General features: G+C 43.5%; 1 protein-coding gene across 5 annotated transcripts in view; it reads right to left on the bottom strand.

Annotated features, from left to right (window-relative positions):
* Fhit (fragile histidine triad) overlaps positions 1 to 22684 on the bottom strand; it is a 1440845-nt gene that overhangs the window by 818669 nt on the left and 599492 nt on the right. The window contains exon 1 of one of the 5 annotated variants that reach the window (XM_013346790.2): positions 14395 to 14483. The exons of the other annotated variants lie outside the window; for them this stretch is intronic. The gene's annotated coding sequence lies outside the window, so the exon portion shown is untranslated. Of the gene's footprint in view, positions 1 to 14394; positions 14484 to 22684 lie in introns of those variants that run through there. 5 annotated transcript variants of the gene reach the window in all.

Genomic DNA, 22684 nt, shown 5'->3' on the forward strand with positions numbered 1-22684 from the left:
TAAGGCCGGGCGGTGGTGGCGCACGCCTTTAATCCCAGCACTCGGGAGGCAGAGGCAGGCGGATCTCTGTGAGTTCGAGGCCAGCCTGGTCTACAGGGGCTAGTTCCAGGACAGGAACCAAAAGCTACAGAGAAACCCTGTCTCAAAAAATAAAAAAAATAAAAATAAAACCCAGAAATTAAGAGCTTAGTAAGTCAAACTGTAAAAGTGTCATGATGGGAAGTAACACCCATGGATCAATTGAAAGACAGGGAGGGTAGCGGGACTTGAAGACTAGGAACATGGGTTAGAACACTGAGACACTCACAGGAAGAAATAAAGAATGTGTGGCTAGAACATGTAACGTCAGAGTGACACCAGTAAAAGGCCAATGCGTGAATCATGGACTCTGAAGAGGTGAAAGCTGTTCAAGCTAAAGATGTAGAAAATATGTTAAACAAAACCTAACAGAAAATATCCCAAGTCAATGAAAGAGATGGCAACCTTGATCCGAGAGACACACAAAAAAAACCCAAGCAGACAAGACTCAAAGAAAATTTTCCGATGTCATATTATCATTAAAGCACTAAACATACAAAACCAAAAAAAAGGGGGGGAATATTAAACTCTTCAAGGGTACCAAGTTGGATATAAAGGCAAATCTATCAGAAAACCTGCCAGTTTCACAACAGAAATCCTATGAGACAAGAGGACACAAAATTCTGAATTCCATGCTCTGAGTGACAGTGATTGCTGGTCCAGATTGTCCACCAAAGTAATGCTTGAGAATTGAAAGAGGACAAAGACAAAAAAACTCTCCATGATAAACTCGAACGAAACTGATGACTCTTAGTCTGCACTAGAGAACATAACTGAAGAGAGCCTGTATACTGATGAGCTCGGCACTTCCACGAGGCCACAGGAAAGACTAAACCAAGCTAGAACATCAAACAAGCAAAGCTTAAGAGAAAACCAAACATTACAAAACAGCAAAATGAAAGGAAGTACCACATACATTTCAATAATCACTTGGAATGCAAATTGTCTTGATTTTCTAATGAGTGCAATAAAAACAATAGCAAAGGAAAGGAAGTAAAGCACCCCTGTCTGCAAACGATATGAGCATAAGAGACCTACAGACTCCACCAGAAGACTCCAAGCTGGTAACCACTTCTAGCGAACTAGCCGCATACAAAGCAACACCAACAGCTTGTCCATTTACCAGGAATAAACACAGTCAGAAAGAGAACAGACAAAGCTCAGTCACAGCAGCCTCCAAAATGAATAAAATACTTAGGGATAAACCTGAACAAAGAAATAAAGGTCTCAGCCTGGTAGTGGGGGCACATGCCTTTAAACCCAGCACTCAGGAGAAAGAGGAAGGTGGATCTCAGAGTTAGAGGCCAGCCTGATCTACAGAGGTAGTTCCAGGGCAGACAGGACTACACAGAGAAACCCTGTCTTGTGAAAACCAAAGAAAACAAAACAAATAAAGGAGGAGGAAGAGGAGGAGGAGGAGGAGAAGGAAAAGGAGAAGAAGGAGGAAGAGAAAAGTAAAATGAAGAAGATCTCTGTGTTCATTTTAAAACATGGAGGAAATTGAAGAGCTTAGAAAACTGAAAGCCCTCCTATGGTCATAGAGGGGCTGAAGTGTTGCAAATGTCTGTAATATCAAAAGTGTTCTAAAGAATCACTGCAGTTTCCATTAAAATTTCAGTGGCATTTGACACAAAATAAAATTCAGACATTCATGCAGAAGCACAAAAAAAAACTCTCAGAGAGTCAACACAGCACTGAGCAAAATGAGCATCCTGGAGGCGTCACCTATAGGTTAAGTTATACTGCAGAGTTATAGTAACTAAAACAGTGTGGTACTGGCACATGGACAGACCCATTGATTAGTGGGATACAATAGAGGACCCACAATTAAACCCACACAGATACAGCCATTTGATTTTTGAAAGGTGAACACACACACTGGAGAAAAGCCAGCATCCTCAACAGCGCCATGGAAGCCGGACCTCCACATGCAGAAAAAGGGAAAGACATCCCAATCTCTCAGACTCGCTTTCATACAGTGAAATTACGTCACTCACCGGAAAGGTTATGCAGATGGAGATCACAGTATAAAGAGGAAGGAGTCAGACACCAAGAGGCCAACATCACGTGCTTTCTTTCCCCTGTGGATATGTTTAGGGATGCCGCTTTAAGGCACAAAAGCAGAATGAAGACTGGGGAAGGAAGGAGAGGCAGGGAAGAGAGAGGCACAGGTGGGAATTTCAGAATCCGGAAGTGAATGTAGCTGAATACATTGTGTACTTGAAAGAGATTGTCTCTAGGGAGCACAGCGCTGTCCGTGATGAATATACACCGTATTAAAGGCATAGCTGTCATTCCAAGCTCAGGCTTTGGACTAATGATCTACAGACACCGTTCACGGTAGCTGAGATGGTTCCACCCATTTCAGATGAAGATGTGGTCACGTGTGCATCGGCCAGCACCTGGGCTTTTTCAGTAAGGAGCACAAATAATAAACTCCCAGCATTGAAATATCACATTCTGTGGTAATCTCCTGACTAATCGTCTTGTTAATAAATATCTAAAGACCACATTTTTTCCCTGGGCTTCCAGCTTCCAGAGGAACATTCTGATTGTGACATAATTTTTAAATTAGTGGGTTTATTCATAGTTTTATATTAGCAAATGTCAAGCCTATTACTAATGAGCAAACCCTGTAGATCCACAGTAGTGTTAATTTTTAACAGTACAAGGAATGAGGAGAAATAAGGAGACAATTAAAAATTTCCCTGGGGTATTGACTCCCATGAAATTCCGTGCAAGGCGAGAAAGCACGAAGCCCTCAGAGCATGCATTTAGAAAGGATGCCAAAAGCTGGGTCACTGTACAGGGGAAAGAGCAAGACCCACACTTCCTACGGCACACCTGGTTACAGTCACTGCCTCTCATAATGTCTCTCTGGCCATTGCTAGGGAGATTTCCCTGCTGGCTTTTGATTTGCTATAAGGACATTCCCAGCAAGTTTTCATTTCATAAGGATTTATTGCCTCCTTATTGATGTTTTCTTTCTAATCACTGGTGCGATTGCTTTTTCTTGAGAGACCAGTGTTTAGTGTGATATTCAGCTCCTCCAAAGCTATGCCACAAAAGTTCTCTTACCTAGCCAGGGTGTGCTAACACAGACCTTCCTTTCCCCATTAATCTCCTGAGTAGAAGCATAGGTATCTGGGGCTGTTTAACCTCCCAGCTCTAGAATGTGAGAAGCATCTGCCTTTTGTGGAGACTTACGAACTTCCCTATAAACCTACCTACCCTACGCACATTCTCAAGCAAATACAATTGTTTTCCAAACCTTCCTAATGCTTACGTCTATTTGCTAAGATGTTGGAGGCTTCCTGCATTGGTGGCCATGGAAACCACCCGCCTTATGGCAGCATTTTTCCTGGATACATGCCAGGTTGCTGAGGGCCAGATAGTACCCTACATTTTAGGGAGTCAAGTGTAGATATTTCTTGTGATAACTCACAAAAGTTCCAGATCACAGTTAAGAATACAAAAGTATGATATGGTTTGCTCTGATGTGGAAACTGCATAATTTTTTCTTTTGTGGAGGAGGTGGGTGGGGAGAGTTTCAAGACAGGGTTGGGGGGATTTGAGGATGGAGTTTCTCTGTGTAACAACCCTAGCTGTCCTGGAACTCATAGCATAGTTTTAAGCGCATAAGTAAGCCAATGTGCCAACAAGATTTGGAGTCACTTTCTTCCCTCACCATGGATATCAACAAAGTTTTTCACACGAGAAGGAGGGCTTATCCACAAGAATGAACATGGCACATGAAGGTGTGTACATGGTCATTCTGCTCCCCCATGCCACCCACTTCCTAGAGCAAACCAAATACACAGCCCGCATACAGACGTTAAGTGTACATCTGTTTCTCCACCTCATCTAGCTGGTGATCTCCTCTGAGGCAGGGAAAGCTGTCCAAAGTCCAGGTTGTTTATAAACCTTCCCTGCAACCCAGACCCCCAAGCCGTGTGTGGAAGGCAAAAGAGCTTTATGAATGACTAAGCCGTTGCCATTCACCTTTGAGAATCTACAGGGAAACATCAACTTGACTTGGGCTAGAAGTCACGTGAACTCTTCTGTTCCATCACCACTGAGAGGCCAGGTGGACAGTATGAGTCTATAAGAAAAATCGCGTGGGCCTTGCCTGACCAGCTCACGGTGAAGACTCTGAGATGTGCACCTTCCATGGCACAGGAAGGGAGGAAGGAGAGGAAGCAATCCCTATCCTACTTTAGATTATGAGCCTCCCTTCACGAGCATGTCAGCATTGGCTCAGTAAGCGCCAGGTTGTCTCCAGGCAGGGTAGGGGACATTCATCTTAACATAGCATGTGTGGTAGTGAGGAAAGACGGAAGTAAGGGCCACAGATAGAGGCTAGAGAGAGAGTTCTTTTTCTGAAGAGAAAATGAGCCTGTCATTTGCCCTCACACCCATTGCCACTAGCACAGGGTCAGTGAGCTTCAGATGACTGCAAAGTGAATTCACTCCTGGCCCTCTCCCGTGTCCCTGTTGCTAGCACTCAAGTTTGGTTCAAAGACCCTTGGAAGGTCCCACTCTTCCAGCCTAAAGGATGGTCGACTTAAGAGCCCATCCTCTCCCAAAACAAAGAATCAAAATAGTTGGTATTTAACCTAATGGATGGGTTATAGTAGGAAGTGGGCCAAGGCCTTCGCCGCGGTAAAGAAGCAGAGAGCCCTGTTGACACACTTATTTTTAACATAATATTATTATTGATTATTTGGAAATTTCATATAATGTGCCTCAATCACATTCACGTCCCAGCCCTCCCAGGTTCACCCCCCACCCTTGTGAGCTCCTCCAAAACAAAAGAAGAAAAAAAGAAGAAAATAAGAAGTCCAATTTGTGCTGCCCATATAGCCACTGGAGCATGGTCAAACTCTCAGTGGCCAGCCCCTTAAAGAAAACTGGGTCCTTCCCGATCACCCCTGCTGGAAGCTATCAGCTGTGAAGAGTTACACTTCAGTATCTCTATCACAGTGCTTGTCAGAGTTCTCTTCCATAGCTTCCTGTCTAGACTGTTTTTATGTCTCTCATTCCCCAGGGCGGATCCGCAGTCATTCATACCATGCTAAAGAAGCTTTCCTGAAGCAGATGCAGAGATGCACAGCCAAACACTGGGCCAGGCTCTGCGAGTCCAGTCAAAGAGAGGGAGGGAGGAGCAAATAGACCAAGTTTATGCGGGGGTGGGGGCATGCATGCAGAGGGGGGACACGGAGAACCCTGACCCGAGCTAGTGGGAGCACACAGACTCTGGACCTACAGCTGGGGAGCCTGCATGGGATTGAATGAGGTCCTCTGAATGTGGGTGACAGTTGTGTGGCTTGGTCTGTTTGTGGGGCCCCTGACAGTGGGAACAGGATCTATCCATGGTGCATGAGCTGGCTTTTTTGGAGCCCATTCTCTATGGTGGGATGCCTTGCTCAACCTTGATGCAGCGGGGAGGGGCTTGGTCCTACCTCAACTTGATGTGCCAGGTTTTACTGACTCTCCATGGGAGGCCTTACTCTCTCAGTGGATGAGGGGTGTGGGGAGGTGGGGGAATTAGGAGGAGGGGAAGGAGAGGTAACTGTGGTTGGTATGTAAAATGAATAAAAATTTTAAAATCAAAAAAGAAGCTTCCCTGCCCTTCATAGTCAGCAGCAGCACAGATCACAGACTTCCACGTGGTGTCTGGTTACAGCACGGGCCATGGGCATCAACAAGGCTTCAGGAGGCATCACAGATTATGGACCTTCCCAAGGCCTCCCGTGGTAACATGGGCCATGAACCTTAACATGGTCCTCTACAGCAGCACAGATCACAGACATCAACATGACCTTAGATGGCAGCCCAGGTCACATGCGTCAACATGCAGGCCAAACTTTCATGCAACTATTCTTTCAAAGTACCTGAACACAGACTGTGTGTGTGTGTGTATGTATGCGTACGCGCACACACAAGTAATGTGCAGGCATGTATATGTATGTGGAAGCCAGAGGATAATTCTGGGTGCTCCTTAGGTACCACATAACCATCATTTATTTATTTCTCTACTTATTTTTTGAGACAGAGTTTCTCACTGGCTCAGAACTCATTAAGAGGATCTAATTCAAATCCCTGGCTAATACTTCACCACCTGAGTCAGCTCCCCAGCTCCAAAGACAAATTTTTACCAACAAAATTAATGTATTCCCTCTCTCTCTCCTTTGCCTTCCATGATTAAGACAGTTACAGCCAAGTAGTAAGAGCACAAATCCCTGCAAGTTGACATTGATTGAGCAAAAGATAGTCAGAGATTGTTTGAGCCATTTTCCCCCCTAGCCTCAGATGAGAAGAAGAAAAAAAAAAGTCAACTTCCATCAAGGGTGTTGAAATGACCAAATCTGCAATAGCCATTTGGACAGAGTACAGGTGAATAGTCCATTCTTCTTGGAGAAATGAACAAAAAAAAAAAAAAAATCCAGGCCATTATCAAGCTGACTTTTAAAAAAAGATAGCTCAGGGACTGAAATTTGTGGTTCTGATACCATTTGAAGGAAAATGGGGATGAAGACAGAAGCCTGGTGGCTCATTCTTTCTCAATAATGCCTGCACCGGTGCTTGCCTGTGTCCGTGCACAATGGGCTCTGACCAAACGGAGCCATCTTTAGCAGCCTCTAGACAAGAGGAAAAAGATCTTGAAAAGGTAAAATAATTTAAAGAGACTGCTACTGATGGCTTAATATCAAAACACATCCCACTTTTTATTGCCCAGAATGCATAAATCTGAAAAAGACAATGTTTAAATCGACAGATTATGTTTAGATAAAGTGGCATCAGCCAGTTGATTATTAGAAACTTAATGAACTCGTGTTTAGTTTAGTGCTGTCTTCTATGTGCTTAGTTCAGGTGCTCATTCATTATTCAACAATATCACAAACTGGCCTTTGTAAGGGCCTAGATATACAATGAAGGAAATAGTCCCCGTGTGTAGTCAGGTTGGCCTATGGTAATTACTCCCTGTTACAGCATTTGACAACCACATGGCTTCAATTTTGCCATTCACAATGATGAGCAGCCAGTAGTTAACTGAGAAAATCAGGCTCCAATCTCTGATTCCACCCCCAAAAAAGTAAAAACACAGTTTTCAGACAGTTAGGTGAGCTAGGCGAAAATAGAATGGCTTCATGTAGTTGAACATGACATTGGGATGCACCGGAGATGAGCTGGCCAAGTGCAGCTCCTCAGAGAGCAGGAGTCACGAAGCAAGCTATGCAGACTAGTTGTTACTTAGTGTGGCCTGCCCATCTCCCATTCCCAGGTTTTAAGAGAAAGCTACACTTCAGATAAAAGATCACGATAGCTTGCCAAATCAGAGGGTTCAATACTAGACCTCTTACCACTCAGGTGAGAGGAATATGAATTCTCAGCCCCCACCCCACCGCAGACCTACTCCCTCAGAAGCTGCAGCAATTTGATTGCCCAGAATGTATAAATCTGAAAAATACAATTTTTAAATAGACAGAAAAGAAAGGAAGTCATCAAATTGTCTTTAGGTAAAAGAACATCAACCAGATGATTACTAGAAACTTAATTATTATTAATAGAAAATTAGGTAAATCATTTATTTCTTAAGACTTTGCTAAGTCCTGAGCTAGCCGCCTTGGCTAAGACTAAAGCCACAAACTGTCCACTCATTCTTTGGTTGGTTTCACTGTTTGAGAATCGTGAGAACCAAAGAGGAAAAAAAAAAAAAAAAAAAAAAAAAAAAGAGTTGCTTTGGTGAAGGGATCTCCAGACCCTTTAAAGGAAACCTTCATCCAAGCTAAGCTTGAATAAAATACACAGATATAGGGCTAAATCATTAAAACTTTGCTTATATTGACAGGGCATCCATTGGAGTGAATTAAGAAAGAAAGTTCTAAGAAATTGCTGCAGCAGAATCTGCGTCCTGCAAAGAGAATGGACTACGGAGCCAAGCAGGAGCGCTGGAGATGTTGAGAGAATACAGGGAGGAGTTGCAGTAGGGAACAGGGGATTAGTTAGAAGAACCAGTACCTAGCACTGCGTAATAACACTACCAAGCAACACCCAGGCCCTCTGGTCTACCTGGAACTGCTCTGACCCCAAATGCAAAATGAAAGAGTTTGAAACTCCACACCTCTTAGAGCTGATGGATAACAGCCATAATGCCTAGCTCCTACTTCTCTCTTCCTCGCCATGAAAGTCTGACCTGCTTTTCCCTAAAAAGAAAGATAACAGGGTAATATAGCATAGATGTAAGGAAGGAGGAAAACAATCCTGATCTTAAAACAAAATGAACAGTAGTTGAAATTCCATAGACAAGTGCAGAAAACCCTGGTTTAAAAACTAGACCCTGAGTTTCCATGCTACATAGTCAAAAGTTGACAATGAGAGTCAATCATCTTCAGACCTCTCGACACTTCAGAAACAGAGTCCAATGCCTGAAGCGAAGAACTCACATCAGGAAGCCAACCTTTAAGTCTCCAGAAAGTCCACTTCTAAAGAGTTCTTCAGCTGTCGGTAGAGCTCCTCCCCTTGACCTTGCTCATTAAGGAGGAGTTATTCTGAGGTCAGCCGCCATCACCATCATCGCTGCACATGGGATAAAGTATCCTCAGAAGTCAGCATCCCACTTAACACACTTTCAAAGATGTGTGCTCATGTGTCCTCATGGCGGAGACCCTCTGTTTCCAGTCCAGTGTCTGCCCTTGTCTCTGTAAACCGAGACTGGTAAAGCCAGGCCTCGAGCCCTCCCAGTCCCCGGCACGATTTTCTCCAAGCACATATCTGTTCTGGGCCTCACACCCAAATGTATCTCCTGTTATAGCTGATCTATTTTTGTGTACATTTTCTACCAAATTCAGCAGAAGGTTGACAAAGGGCAAGGTAGAATTCCAGGCAGTATTTTTTTTAAAAAAATGGAATTCTATTTTCAGGTTCCAGGATATAGAACAGTTAATGGCCTCTGAGCTTATGTTGCTACCAGCATTTCTCTATTTCTGGGTGCTTCTACAGATAGCTCATGGTCACCCAAGAAAACTAATCCAGTTCCTTCCAGAATTCTAAGGAAGAACTGGAATTTTTTTTCCCCAAAGGAGGATTTTATTTCAAAGCCAATTATTTTACAAATTGGATTCATTGTTTAGTTAATAGGCCTTGCTGAGAATCTGTGGGAAGATGGGAGGAAAATCCTGAAATTTTCTGTCTTGAGGAAGCCCTGCCTATTTAGGGTATCTCTATCATCTGTCTTTCTTCCTTTCCTTTCTACCTATCATCTATCTGTCTACCTATCTATCCATCTATCTATCTTAATACCCATGTATTTAGGTAGAAAGAAAGGGAGGGAGGGAGGGAGGGAGGAAGGAAGGAAGGAAGGAAGGAAGGAAGGAAGGAAGGAAGGAAGGAAGGAAGGAGAAAGAGAGAGAGAGAGAGATAAGGTAGTATAGTTTCTATTTTAATAAATAAAGCTTGCCTGAAGAGTAAAATAGACACACTGGTCAGCCTTACAGACCAGGCAGTGGTGACACACACCTTTAATCAAAGTAGCCACACTAGTTTGTCATAGCAATTGGGTGGTAGCAGTACATGCCTTTAATCCCAGAACTAGAGAGGAATATAAGAAGAGAGGAGACAGCTCTCCGTCACAGTTTCATTCTGAGATTCCTGGAGGTAGGGTCGCCATTTTGGACTGAGATAGAGGTAAGAGCCAGTGGCTGGTTGTTTTGCTTTTCTGACCTTCAGGTTGAACCCCAATTTGTCTGAGCTTTTATTGATCGTGTACAGGGAAGGAACCAAGAGGTGAAGATGAGAGGGAAGGCAGGGAGCTATCACTACTTCTCCGAGTACACATCTCTGGAGTAATAAACCTGTAAGGCTGTCTCTGTGTTTGAAGATTACAGTTGGTTTCTAACTCTCAGCATCCCTATTTGCCTGGCGGAAATGCTTGGTAGTTTAGTGCCCTGGGATGCTTTGTTTGTTTGTCTAGTCTGTTTATGCAGCCCACGCTGGCCTGGAACTTTTGTTCCTCTGCCTCAGCCTCTTGTATGCTGGAATTACAGATATATATATATATATACAGCAATGGGCCAGAGTGTATGTTTTAAAATGCAATGCCTTGAGAGATGATTTGCATATTATTAACTCACTAGCATGTGAGATTTCAGCGTGTAGCCATCACCTCAATTTTTGACCCTCCCTAGGTGACCTCAAGAGGCAAGGGGCAAGTTAATTTTGGGAGCAATACTTCATAAGGCCACTGTAAGCACTAGTTAGGAAACACATGGAAATAAAAATATGATGTTTAACATAAAGGTGAGTCTACATTATCATAACACCAAAGAGGTTTCGGAGAAAACCATACTGAAGATGAAGAAGAGAAAAAGAAAAGTGTCCTACAGGATTATATTTCAACTCATCTAACCCAGGTGAAATGATCGACTTCTCACCGTGAACACATTTTCAGAGTATGGAGTCCTGTGAGTATCTAACGTGTGAACAGGAACGGCGGTAGAGAGACCAGGAAAGGGGTGAGGAGCAACAATGATTCCAGTAGTTTCTGAGTTTGCTGGTCTTCTCATAAGCTCTAGGCTGGTACTGAGGATGCTAGTGATGCATGGTTCCTTTGGGAAATCCCTTCCCACCAAGGGTATCACGCACTACACCACTGACATTTGCAACGCCATCAAACGGGGATCTTGCTCAGCCTTCATAGCTGAACTTCACTCAGCGCGGTGACAGCCCTTTGGGATCAGAAGTGATGCCTACATTGTAACAACGACGACAAAGCCCACCTCAACATCCTCATACTTGTTTGGATGCAGAGGAGACAAGTATCTGCTGGACTGAATCCGTGAATTCACAATTACTGTCAAGCAAGAAGGAAGTAAAAAGGGCACTCATCCCAGAGAGCTCAGAACACCTCACAGCTGCTGTAGGTTGCAGAAGACTGGCAAGCAAGACCTGCAATTTTTCTCTGTAAGGCACATCCTGAGAAGAAACACTCTGGGCACTTAATAACTCCAGTGAATAAGTGGCACAGCCACAAGCTGTTATTAGGAACACTGAATGATGTATTACCAACATAGAGATCAAGAAAAAAATGTCATCCAGGGGAAAAAGATTAATTAATATCAATTAATTTTCTTTTAAGGAACAGATTATGCAGAAGTCTTTAGGCTTCTGAGGAGAATGTGTGAAAAAATTTACAGTATGCAGGAATTTGCATATAGACTGGGAATAAAAAGCAGATCACCAAAGTTGTCCCCTGGGGTACATTCAAGACCAAGAACAAAGGACAGTGGCATTTGTGTAAGTGTGTAGTCCTGGGGATGTGAAGGAAAGAAAAGCAGACTTTGAAAGGCACTGAGAAAGCTTATAAGTTGGGAAGTTACACAAAATGCTATTAAGTACCCTCGGCCGGAAGGAAAGTATTTTTTAAATACAAAATGCAGAAAGGATTAGAAAGCAAGTTAACAAGAGCCCCAGGTAAAGTCCATTAGACAGAGAACTCGCTTTCCTTAAATTCCCCCTTCAAGTACAAGATAATCATGCCTGATTTGCAGCCCAGGCATAGAAAGAAGAGACCTGCCATCTAGCAAACGGGGGGCAGGTCATTTCTTTGCTCTTTGCAATTCATTTCTAAACTGAAAGCTTAGACCAAGATAATGCTCCTCCAGTTTGATATGGGAGATTTAACATACATTACTTAAAGAAAACATCCATGTTCGATCAGCACTGAGAAGAAATAAGGTAATCTGATCACATGGGTTTGGTTCTTACAGGATTCATTGAAGTTCAGTTGTATTAAAGTCCACATCCAACTGCAGAATATAACCTGTAGTATTTCACTAGCCAAAGATATCTCTCTCTCTCTCTCTCTCTCTCTCTCTCTCTCTCTCTCTCTCTCTCTCTCTCTCATGCATTGTGTGTTTGTGGTAGTGATGGGGTGTACATTTGTTGTTACCTGTGAAGCCCAGAAGTCAACCTCAGCTGTAGTTTCTCAGGTACCAATCACCATGTTTTCTGAGACACGGTCTGACCAGCATGGGGCTTGCACAATAGGCTTGGATAGCTGGCCAGGAACCCAGAGTCTATCTGTCTCCATCTCTACAACTCCAAGATTATAGACTTATGCCACGACTTTCAACTGTTTTATGTGGGCTTTGGGGATCTACTTAAGTCCTTATCAACTGAGCTCTCTTCTCATCTTCTCAGCTTCTAACCAAGAACTGTTTTTGGATAGACCTCACCAAGTGTGACTGCCTTTTGTTGAAGACTCAATACGACTTGCAAGTCTATTCTGTGGTTTTTGGTGCATAGATTTTTAAACAATGGTCACTTGCAATGGACAATGCAAAGTAACAGCCTTCACTACTAACTAGGCTAACAATTTACCAAAAGTAAATGTAAAAATCTCCAATTCCAATGCAGCCTGAAGAATCAGTAACCAGACTCTTTCTGTGCACACACATGCACTCGCGCACACATACACACACACACACTTTTAATTACTCAACAGAATCCTTAGGCTAGATTCACTTCGTATTTCATAAGTAATACTTTTTCTCTTTATTGGATATAATACCTATTACACATTAGCCTTTATGCATGTGTCTAAATACAGTAGGGACTTGATCAATATAATAGATATGATAAATAAAATCCACAGCCAATACTGTCCAAAAGATCACACACATGCACAACCGACATGCTGTCCTGCCACCAGGCTAAATTCCATCAGCCTTCTCTGTGCATCCTGTGTCTTCCCCCCTTCGCCATACATGGCAATGGTCATCTATGTTCTGGAACATAAGTCAAAGTTGAACAACACACAGATGGAAGAGGATCTTGGCTAAGGTTTAGAATTTGTCTTGACCTAGGTCACATGTCCCTGCCATAACTTACTGCGGAAATTACTGGCTGGTTCCTAAGTCTGTAAAAGGGAAAGGGGTTCTTGAATGGACAACCAGAGCCAGGAAGTCAGCAAAGTTTTTCAAGCACAGCTGATGGATGCTCGGCAGAGGGATGCTAGACTAGCATTTTCCATTCATTCTTGTGAGAATGATACAAGGTAGCTTCTATTATCCTCCAATGTGAATCACATGATGTCCCCAACATGAAATAATTCCCTTAAGTCCCAAAGCTACTGAGAGCCCGGTCTCGTACCACAGTCTACTGAAGATCAAGGCTGGAATTCACCCCACACTTGCCTCATGTTAGAGCAATACAGGCGCACTCAGGGGATGAGGAGTCATTTGCATGACGCTCTCGACGGCAGGGCAGGGAAGACACAAAGGCAGAAAATTATGGGGACCTGAGAAAGGAGCCCCAGCCTAGGAGAAGACTGAAGCCCCTCCCAGCAGAGAAGCAAACATTCCAGCAGAATTAGCAAGAGCGGAAGGGCTCCTTGCCTTCTGCTATTTCCTAGGAATCTCACCAGAAACCCCATTCTCAGAGAAGGGGCCACAGGAAAGCTCTTGTGCAATACTGGTGGGTCTAGTTTTTACCTTCTCGGGTTATGAGCCCAGCTAACACTCCCCCAGGGATACCCTACAACCTCACTGGTCAAAACAGATACAAGAGAAAAAGTGTTCCTTCATCTTTTTAAATTTTTAGATGGGGGGGGGACGCGCACCCACTAGTGTGTCAAGGTCCCCTTGGAGGTCAGAAGAGGACACTGGTATATCTGGAGCTACAGGGGTCACCATTCCCCTGATATGAATGGAGCTTGAACTCAGGTCCACACACAAGTGGTCTGTGCTCTTCCCTAAGCCATCTCTCCAGTCTTAAAAGAAAAAGCTTCTAAGTGATCTCCTAAGACCGATAACCACCAAATGGCCATAATAACTGTGATACAATCTTTAACAGCTTCTCATACTGGCTAGTCATGAAATTCTTTTCCATACTGAAGCAGCAAATTCTGTTTTGGTCTGAGGTGAGGTCCCTAAAAGACTAAGTGAAGACTTCAGGCTGTTGAGGGCGACAGTGCAGAGCTGAGTCTCTTCCCCACTGACAAGAACCCAAGTCATGAGGCTGCCACACTTCATTGGGAAACCACCAGGGGAAGTCCCACGAACACCGGCAGCCATCCCCCCGGGTGTTTCATTTCTTTTACAAAAGTGCTTATCTTTGAGGTTTGAATTTCTGCTGAAAAGCACGTGCAATTTTTCTCCCCCGACTCCAGTGGCCTAAACAAAGCCCCATCAGGAGTAGAGAAAAGAGTCGTAACTGCAAAAAAAAAAAAAAAAAAAAAAAAGGCTTCCTCCCACAGTGGTGTCCGATCCCAGCAGCCTCCAGGGTGGATTTGTGTACTCTGGGAACTAATGGTACCTGTGTTTCCCAAGCAGAGGACTGATCCACAGGGTGTAGAGAAGGCCAAGGAAGCAGAGGACGGCTCAGGCGGGCAATTCTCTGCTGTGGCTCTCAGGAAGTGATCAAAGAGCAGCCGCCCCAATTAAAAGCTGGAGTGGGGGTGGGGCAAACGCGCGCTCTCTGGGCCGATTCTGACCTTTCTCCCGGCTCACACACGGGCAAAGACTCCCACTTCCTGGTATGCCACTGTGCGCTCACTTCTGTTTGCGAGCTTCTCACGGCGCTGTTTTATTTCCTAAATAAACCACGAGCTAAGCAATCTGGGGGTGCTGGGGTAACTCTTGCGGACAGCCTCTTCCTGCTCGCCGGTCTCTCTTGTGAGGGAAATCAACAGTTTAGCAGCCAGGCCATGTAGGCTTGAGGTTTAGCTCAGAAATTGTTAGCCCCCATCCTCCCCTATACCTCTTTTTCTACTCTAACTTGCCCCACAGATTTGGAGTAGGGCCCGGAAAAAGTCCTGTGGCTACAGGACCTTTGAATTGGAGACCCCACCTCCAGCCTCCAGGTCACCGGAGACAGATGAAAGTCTGCTTTGGAATTCGAGTTATTTGAAAAACGGAAGGTGTCTTTATTCTAAGTTCCGACTCTAGCTCTAGGTAGAAAGACCTGGCCTCTCAGGCTATCCTAAGGAAACAATTACCCCATCAGTGAGACTCGTGCCTGCCCTATCCAGAAACCTTTCTCCACGAAATGCTTGCTGCTCTTTCAGACAACACATGGCATCAGCCTGCCTGTTTCTGAGGACTCAGGAAACTGTAACTTACTATTTTTACGTTTCTTTATTCCTTTTTATGATATTGGCCAAACGTTTAGAATGCTTTCCCTCACACCCTGGGCGTTTTCACGCTTGCTCTGAAACCCCCTGTCCTTTTGCCCTGTGGCTGCGAGTCCAAATCTATTGAACTGAAATGGCCTCTCTCTCTCCCTCTTGCCCTGCTGGCTGCTGGAGTTTAAAGCTCACCCACCCCCATTGTTTTTCCCTAAATTCTAATAAAATCTTCCTCAAGTTCCCCTTTGAGTTCATGGCTAACTTCTCTTATTAACGAGGCTATGAATCCCCAAAGGGGCTTCAGTTTCCCTGATAACAGTGCCAGCTAAATGCCAGCTGGACTCCCGAGCAGCAAGCAGTAAGGCTTGGCTGAAAGGGTGTTCCAGGAAGCACAAATGCGCTCAGTGCAATCCTGGCATCTCTCTAGTCACATATGCTAGGCAGGGTAGCGACTTAAGGATTGAGAAGAGCCAAGGCTTGGACACCAATCGAATCAGACTACACCAGACTACACCGCGATCCATTTTATTGTTACGCCCAAATCCATGAAGTCACCCAAAAGCCAACAAGGAGACCGAGTCCCTTATTGTCCCAGAGAGCCTATATTTTATGTAAGTTTGCAAACTCAGTCTCTCCGCATGTCCAACATACTGGAATAAACAGAGAGCTTCAGGTCAGTTAGAGTAGGGTTTTTATAGTAGTAAAGGTAGGGGTTAGGGGTTTCTGAGGTTCAGAACCCCTAATTGGCTGACAGGTGATCCTATCTACAGTGGTTGGAACGTTAGGCATTTCCTTTAGATGGTCTTTTCTTGGGTGGTGCTCAGGTAATCTCAGTTTGTGGTTCTTCCTGCAACCAGGTATTGCTTCAGGGTAAACCACTGAGAATCAGGCCTCTATTAAATTTATCGATGGCTGAGTCCTACTCTGGCAGGTGATAATGGTTGAAAGTAAAGAACTTCCTTTGGGTGATCTATTCATATTAGCTTATCATGGCTCACTCCTACATTTATCACTTTGAATCCAGGGGCTTCCTTAAGTGTGACCCTAGGCCCCCTCCCACATGCCCCAATTCCTTAAACAAATTTTCTTAAACAAAATTTCTCTGCTGATCCCCACTAAAAGCCTCAGTGATCAGCTTGTTTCATCCCCTCTTCCTGGCTTAGTTGGAACATTCCCGGCCTTCTCAGACCCCTCCCTGCCCAGATAGGATGCCCATGTCCTTGTCCCTCGTCACTCTGTGTTCCCCTTGTTTATGGGCTTGTCTCAATAGTTGATGGTGAACTTGCTGAGGTTGGGGACACCCACCTGCCTCCATGTCATCATGACAGCTTCAAGTACAGGGCCTAGATAGACAGCATCATTTGAATGAAGAACTCATGAATGAAAGGAAAGACGCAAAAACACAGTCTGCCAAGCATTTTGCATTATAGTATGTACATGGCAATAGTGTTAGGATAAGAAGGAAGGTCTATAGGAATTGCCAGAGATGTAAACAGCCTGATCATTAGGCAGTGATGATGAATCATGCGTGTATAGATACAGACAGGTGAGGAGAGGGTTCTGGGCATGGAGAGTCGTGTCTCAGAACAGCATGTGCAGAGATGGGGAATCTAAATGTGGGCTGACATTCATCTGCCAAAGTCCTTCAATGACAAGCAACAAACTCCTATTTCTTTTACCCACAAACACCAGAAAGGTGGACACGAGCAATAGCCACTGGTTGTGTTTAAGAAAGCCGCAGGTGCTAGAACCAGTAGCAAGAAGACTCCATGCGAAACTGTAGACTCAGGCTTACTCAGTGAAGAGAAACCCTTAATACTTATTGTAATCAAATAAGATTTCTATTTGAAAGAATAAAAGAGTTGGGAAGACTGCAGCCCAACAGGAGACTGATATCTGTGGAGGGCAACAGGCTTCAGGGATAGAATTTGCAGATCGGAAGGGAACTTGAACACAGTAATTCTTAGACACAAATACACACCGAAGCGATAATTTGAGGACAGGTTGTTTATCCACCACAAAACAGGATCTCTGCTACCTCTTCCTGCTCAACTCTGGGCTACTGATGGATTATGCCAGAGCCAAAGCTACAGCCTTTGGTTACGGACCCACTGAGGAGACCTCCAGCCTCCAATTGATAGCTGCAAACTCATAGTACACAAAATCCCATGGTTAATCTCAAGGGATGTTAACACACAAAAAATGAGAAGGACATGAAGTTAGGACCGAGCTGTATGGAGGTCGGGGTCATAGGGAAAGGGAGATTAGAGAATGTGGGATGTTACAGTAATCAGAATACTGTACACGTGTACAAAACTGTTAAAAAATATTCAATTTAAGTTACAAAAGAATATAATAGGTAAAACTGAAATTTAAAAATATATAAGAAGAGAAAAGTAGAAGAAATTTCTGAAGTCAAAAGAGATAAGGAGGGAGATAGAAAATGAGCGAAGCGTGACGAAGCAGTGAAGAAGGGTTTCAGAAAGAGAGAGAAAGAGAGAGAGAGAACAGAGGTTGCAAAGCACCAAGGGTCCAGCGCCCGGGAAGGCTGCAGTGAAAAACACAAGCCAATGGGAAGAAATGAAAGCTGGTAATTCTTTAGGATTCAATAACATGCGATGATAAAAACAGTTCCTTCGCCCCAAGTCCTTGGAGCATAGGGAAATCTGGGACAATCTGTGCTCTTGCCACATCGGGAGAGAAGCGCTTTGTTTGAAAAGGTCCATGGTCAAACAGGAGGCTGCGACGTTAATCGATTTATTTCCGTTGAGAGCGAAGCATAAATGAAAGGTCTGTGTTTCAGAAAAGGCCATGAAAATGTGAAGACGTTAGTATTTGCAAGCTGAGCGGAGAGGTGAGAGTCTCTGCCTGGCACATCTCAGAGAGGTTCAATCAGCCGGGGCAAGGGGACGGGATTTAAAATAGAAAAGTAATGGGAAAAGGGCTTTCTATGAACAGAGACAATGGCTGATGAAAACCATCCCTCCGGAGCCATTTCTATTAATACACACCTGCCAGGCAGCTTGGAGAGTTTGAAGGAAAAAAAAAAAAACCTATATAGTTTTCATTTCCCATAGCTTCTGGGTCTAATTACATATTTGTATCCATATATGGATAGGCACACACACACTTTTTTTTATATAGTGACAGAGATAGCTGCATATCCAAGTTGTAGCTCCTTACCTTAAAATAGATGTCTATGCTGTCTTTCAAAAATAGGAGGAGAAGGAAGAGAAATAGGAGGAGAAATATTGGCCCAAAGATCGACTGTCTTACTCACTAACTCATTCATTCATTCCGCTAGTACCTATTGGTTGCTACCGTTTCAGAAACACAGTTTAGAACACCAAAGTCTGACTATCGAGCCAAGTTAGGAAACAAACTCTTATGGTTCAAATGTAGAAGATACATCCCAGCAGGTGTTTAAAATTCCAGTACACAGGCTGCTTGGGTATCTAGAATGCACCCAGATTCCCATCTCCTTAATGTATGCCCACACAAATTTGTGCCCCATGCTCTGTTGTGGGTCAACAACAAGAGGGACAATTTAGAACCTATGACTGCCCATTAAATATCTAACACAGAAACGCTCAGCTGGAAGTTGCAGGAGTATGTTTAATGAAAGTATACCAAATAAGATAGCGGGTAATAAATCTCTTGATGAAAATTTAGTCAATGGGGCATTTAATTTGATGGCAGAATCTTTCAGATTATTCAAAAATTGGATTTGTAAGAACAAAAGAGGCACAGTCCACCTCACTCAGGCTGTTCTTTAGGGATTTATTTGCAGACCTAGAAGATGCCAGTGCCGAGACTTTCTTGAATATTTGATTTTGCTTGGCGATCATATTACCTCTTGCAATGAAACGACTATATATATATAATTGTCCAGTCACCCCAGGACATTTATGAAAACAAAATGCTGTCTTAATGAGGTGAGCTTCAGAGTGCCATTTGACCCAGGAGACGCCTCATTAGCAGCTGTGGAAATGCATCTCAATCTTCCCCTCACTTCCCAACGTTAGCTGATAATAAATAGTTCAGTTACTTCAGCCATTCCGGGTGAGGCCAGCTTCATGGCAGGCTCTGCACAGGCGAGAGAATCACTCTAAACTCCCAGAGATCTAAGGCTGAGTGTGCTTAACTCCCAGCATGCTCCAGCCCAGCAGTAGGCACCGAGGGCGAAAGACAGAAAAGAAGTATCCTATCTTCTAACTTTATTATGGAATGCCAGCGCAGGGAGCAGGCATTTAAATACACAGAAAGGGACAGAGAGTACGTGACCTCTTGTCCTCCTGACAGTGTTCATGTGACTGTAATTTGCATTATTTGGCCCATTGTAGCATGGGCTTTATCTTATAAGACGTGTGTGTGTGTGTGTGTGTGTGTGTGTGTGTGTGTGTGTGTGTGTGTGTGTGTGTGTGTGTGTAAGCATGTGCAGGAAAGAAGAGGATTTATTTTCCTTGAAATAGGATCTATCCCTGAAATCTGGCAGGCTGCCAGCAAGCCCCAGCAATTTGCTTGTCCGGGGTGACAGATATATGTGCACCATGGCGTTTTATGTGGGTGCTGTGGTTTCAAACTTTATCCTCATCCTGGGGCAGCAAAGTCTCTTTCCCACTGACCCATCTTGGCAGCCCCTATCTGTGTATTTTTATGTACTAGAAAACAAACAATTTTCTTTATCTTATTTGAGGAAAACATTTGTTTGATGCAGAGTTTTGCTGTCCCGGAACTCCAGGATCTTCTACCTCAGTTTCCCAAGTGTTGCAATTGTCAGTGTGTTCCACCCTGTCTAGCTGGAATACATTTTTATGAGATATGCATTATGAATTAGAAAAAACAAGTTCAAAGGTTAATATAAAATAAAACAGCCGACACCAAAGGAAATGGGTCTTATTGATCTGAAGAATGAAATATTTAATTTGATATACTCTGTGACAACTGAAGGTAGTTACAAGACATTTGTGTATGTGTCTGCACTTATAAAGACACACTTCTAAATTTCATTTCACTTCTTGGAAGAGCTAATTCCTAGCAAAGGTATGCTAGGCTTGCTTTCCCCCCAATAATATCTCTTTTGACATGAAACTAATTACAGGTAAATCAATTAAATACTCAAAAGAAAGAAAGAAATCTTACAGTATAAACGTTAATATTATTTCAAGGCAGACTGGCATAGTGTGCTGTTTTGAATGGGAAGGACTCCCATAGACACGTATATCTGAATGTCTGGTTCACAGCTGGTGACCTGTTTGGGAAGGATTGGATGTGGACGAGGTGTGTCACTGGGCCCCAGCTATTCCCAGTTAGCAGCCCCCCCCCCTTATGCCTGTGGATCAGACATAAGCACCCAGCTACCTCTTCATTGCCATGCCTGCCTGCCAACACCCCAGCCATGGTGGCCACTCGCTCTCTGGAACTGCAGGTGCCCAAATTAAAAGCTGTCTTTTCTATGTAGCCTTGGTTGTGGCGTTTCATTGCAGCAATGGAACAGTTTCTAAAATCCATGGCTTCTTAGTTTGCCTTCTATGAATCTGCAGTTATCTTTTTACTTGTTCCTTATGGCAAAGGGGTAAGCATATTTGTATATTAAAACTTCCTGGCATAGTTAACTCCCATGGGAAGAACTGGTAATTTTTGGAAACTGTTGAAGCCAGTGCTTACGGTTAAAACAAAACTGTGTATGTACACATATACATACCACACATATAAGCACACTATACACACATTTATACATAGATAGACATAGATGAGTTCACACACACACTTGTATGTATTTGGATAGGCATAGCCGTGTACACACACACACACACTTTCATGTACAGACAAAAGACTGACAAAACTTGCCACATCAGCTAAGGCAGTACCACAGTTAAGGATAAATCTGAAATGTAGGATCCGAGATTTTTTTCTTACTCAGCGAGAAAGAAGATTTTGGTGTTTGCTTCTTTAAAAAGGAAGATGCACCCCAGTGTCAGCCTGACACTTCAGAAGAACACTGACATCTGAGGATGTCTAGCAAATGAACAGCCCAGGTAAGGAAATGCAAAACCTTCTGGCTAGTCACTTGCTCCGTTGTCCGGATACGGCCCCTTCTCTGTGTATCCCATCACACTAAATGGAGCATGAGTCGTTTGAGTAATGACTCAGAAAATGTCTAGCAGCCTCCTGCAACAGGAGATATCATGCTTCAGATAAAATGCAGGAGTACTAGGATGGGTTTTTATTTCTGCTCTAGCTAAACCACATCTCTTAATCAAAGATGGGAAAAGTTCACTCTCCTTCCTCAGGAAGCAGGAGCTGGGCCATAGGCTATCTTGAGGCTTATTCCATTTCTCAAATCTAAAATTTCATAGGAAAGCCATTGGAAGAGTATATAAATGCAAAAGCATATAAATATTTGTGATTTGTGCTTTGCTTGTTTTTTAAAGAGGTTTTTATTCCCTTCTTACAAAGTACTGGGTAATGGTTACCGTAGTTATCGTAATGACACATTAGCCTCTAAGCACGATAAGCTTTTGTTAAAAAGAAATTGCTTGGGCTAGAAACGATCATTCAAAGGTTAAGAATGCATGCTCTACATGCATAAGAACCTGAGATTGTTCCCACAACACCACAGGTTAATAGTCAGGAATGGCCGTATGAGTCTGTAAACCCAGTGTTGAACAAGGGAGCCTGATGGCCAGCAGGCCGGCCTCTCTGAACTGGTGAGTGTCTCATTCAGTGCAAGACCCCGAGTTAAGAGAATAAGGCTGACACCAGGTACCATCCTCTGGCCTTTACATTCAAGCACACACACCTCCATATACATGTGAACCTGCACATACATGTACAAACATAACACACACACACACGAACCATGACACACATACACACAATTTTTGAGAACTACTTAAGTTAAAAAGCATCAAGAATTGAATTTTAGAGTTCAGTAAAATCCATAAAAGATCTTTTTTCAATAAAAATGTGTCGATCATCTCTGGTTTATTGGAAATCATAATGCCTGCATTATTCTAATGGGGACTGCGAGAGGACTTTGGGTTTTAATGATAGTAACAATTGTAGCCGCCTACTTGTTTTAACTTCCATTTTCATTCTGGCTTGTCTGTCTGGCGTTCATTCTTCTCCTACCTCTTGAAAAACAAAGCTGACTGTACATTCGTGTGTGTTACTGAATACCATTACCATGGTAATGCAGAGTAGTATAAAATAATTCTACATTAATGACTAAAGAACTCTGAGTATGAGTTTTATTTTGGCAACACACTTTCTTTTTTGGGGGGGGGGGTTTCGAGACAAGGTTTCTCTGTGGCTTTGGAGCCTGTCCTGGCACTAGCTCTTGTAGATCAGGCTGGTCTCGAACTCACAGAGATCCGCCTGCGGCTATTAGCCTATAGAAGGTATGGACGAATGCACTAAGGAAGGATAAAGCTACACCCTTTGAGAAGATCTTCCACCAAATTATTATTTTCTTTG

The sequence above is a fragment of the Microtus ochrogaster genome, chromosome 6, assembly GCF_000317375.1.
Source record: "Microtus ochrogaster isolate Prairie Vole_2 chromosome 6, MicOch1.0, whole genome shotgun sequence".
In the NCBI taxonomy this organism is placed as follows: domain Eukaryota; kingdom Metazoa; phylum Chordata; class Mammalia; order Rodentia; family Cricetidae; genus Microtus; species Microtus ochrogaster.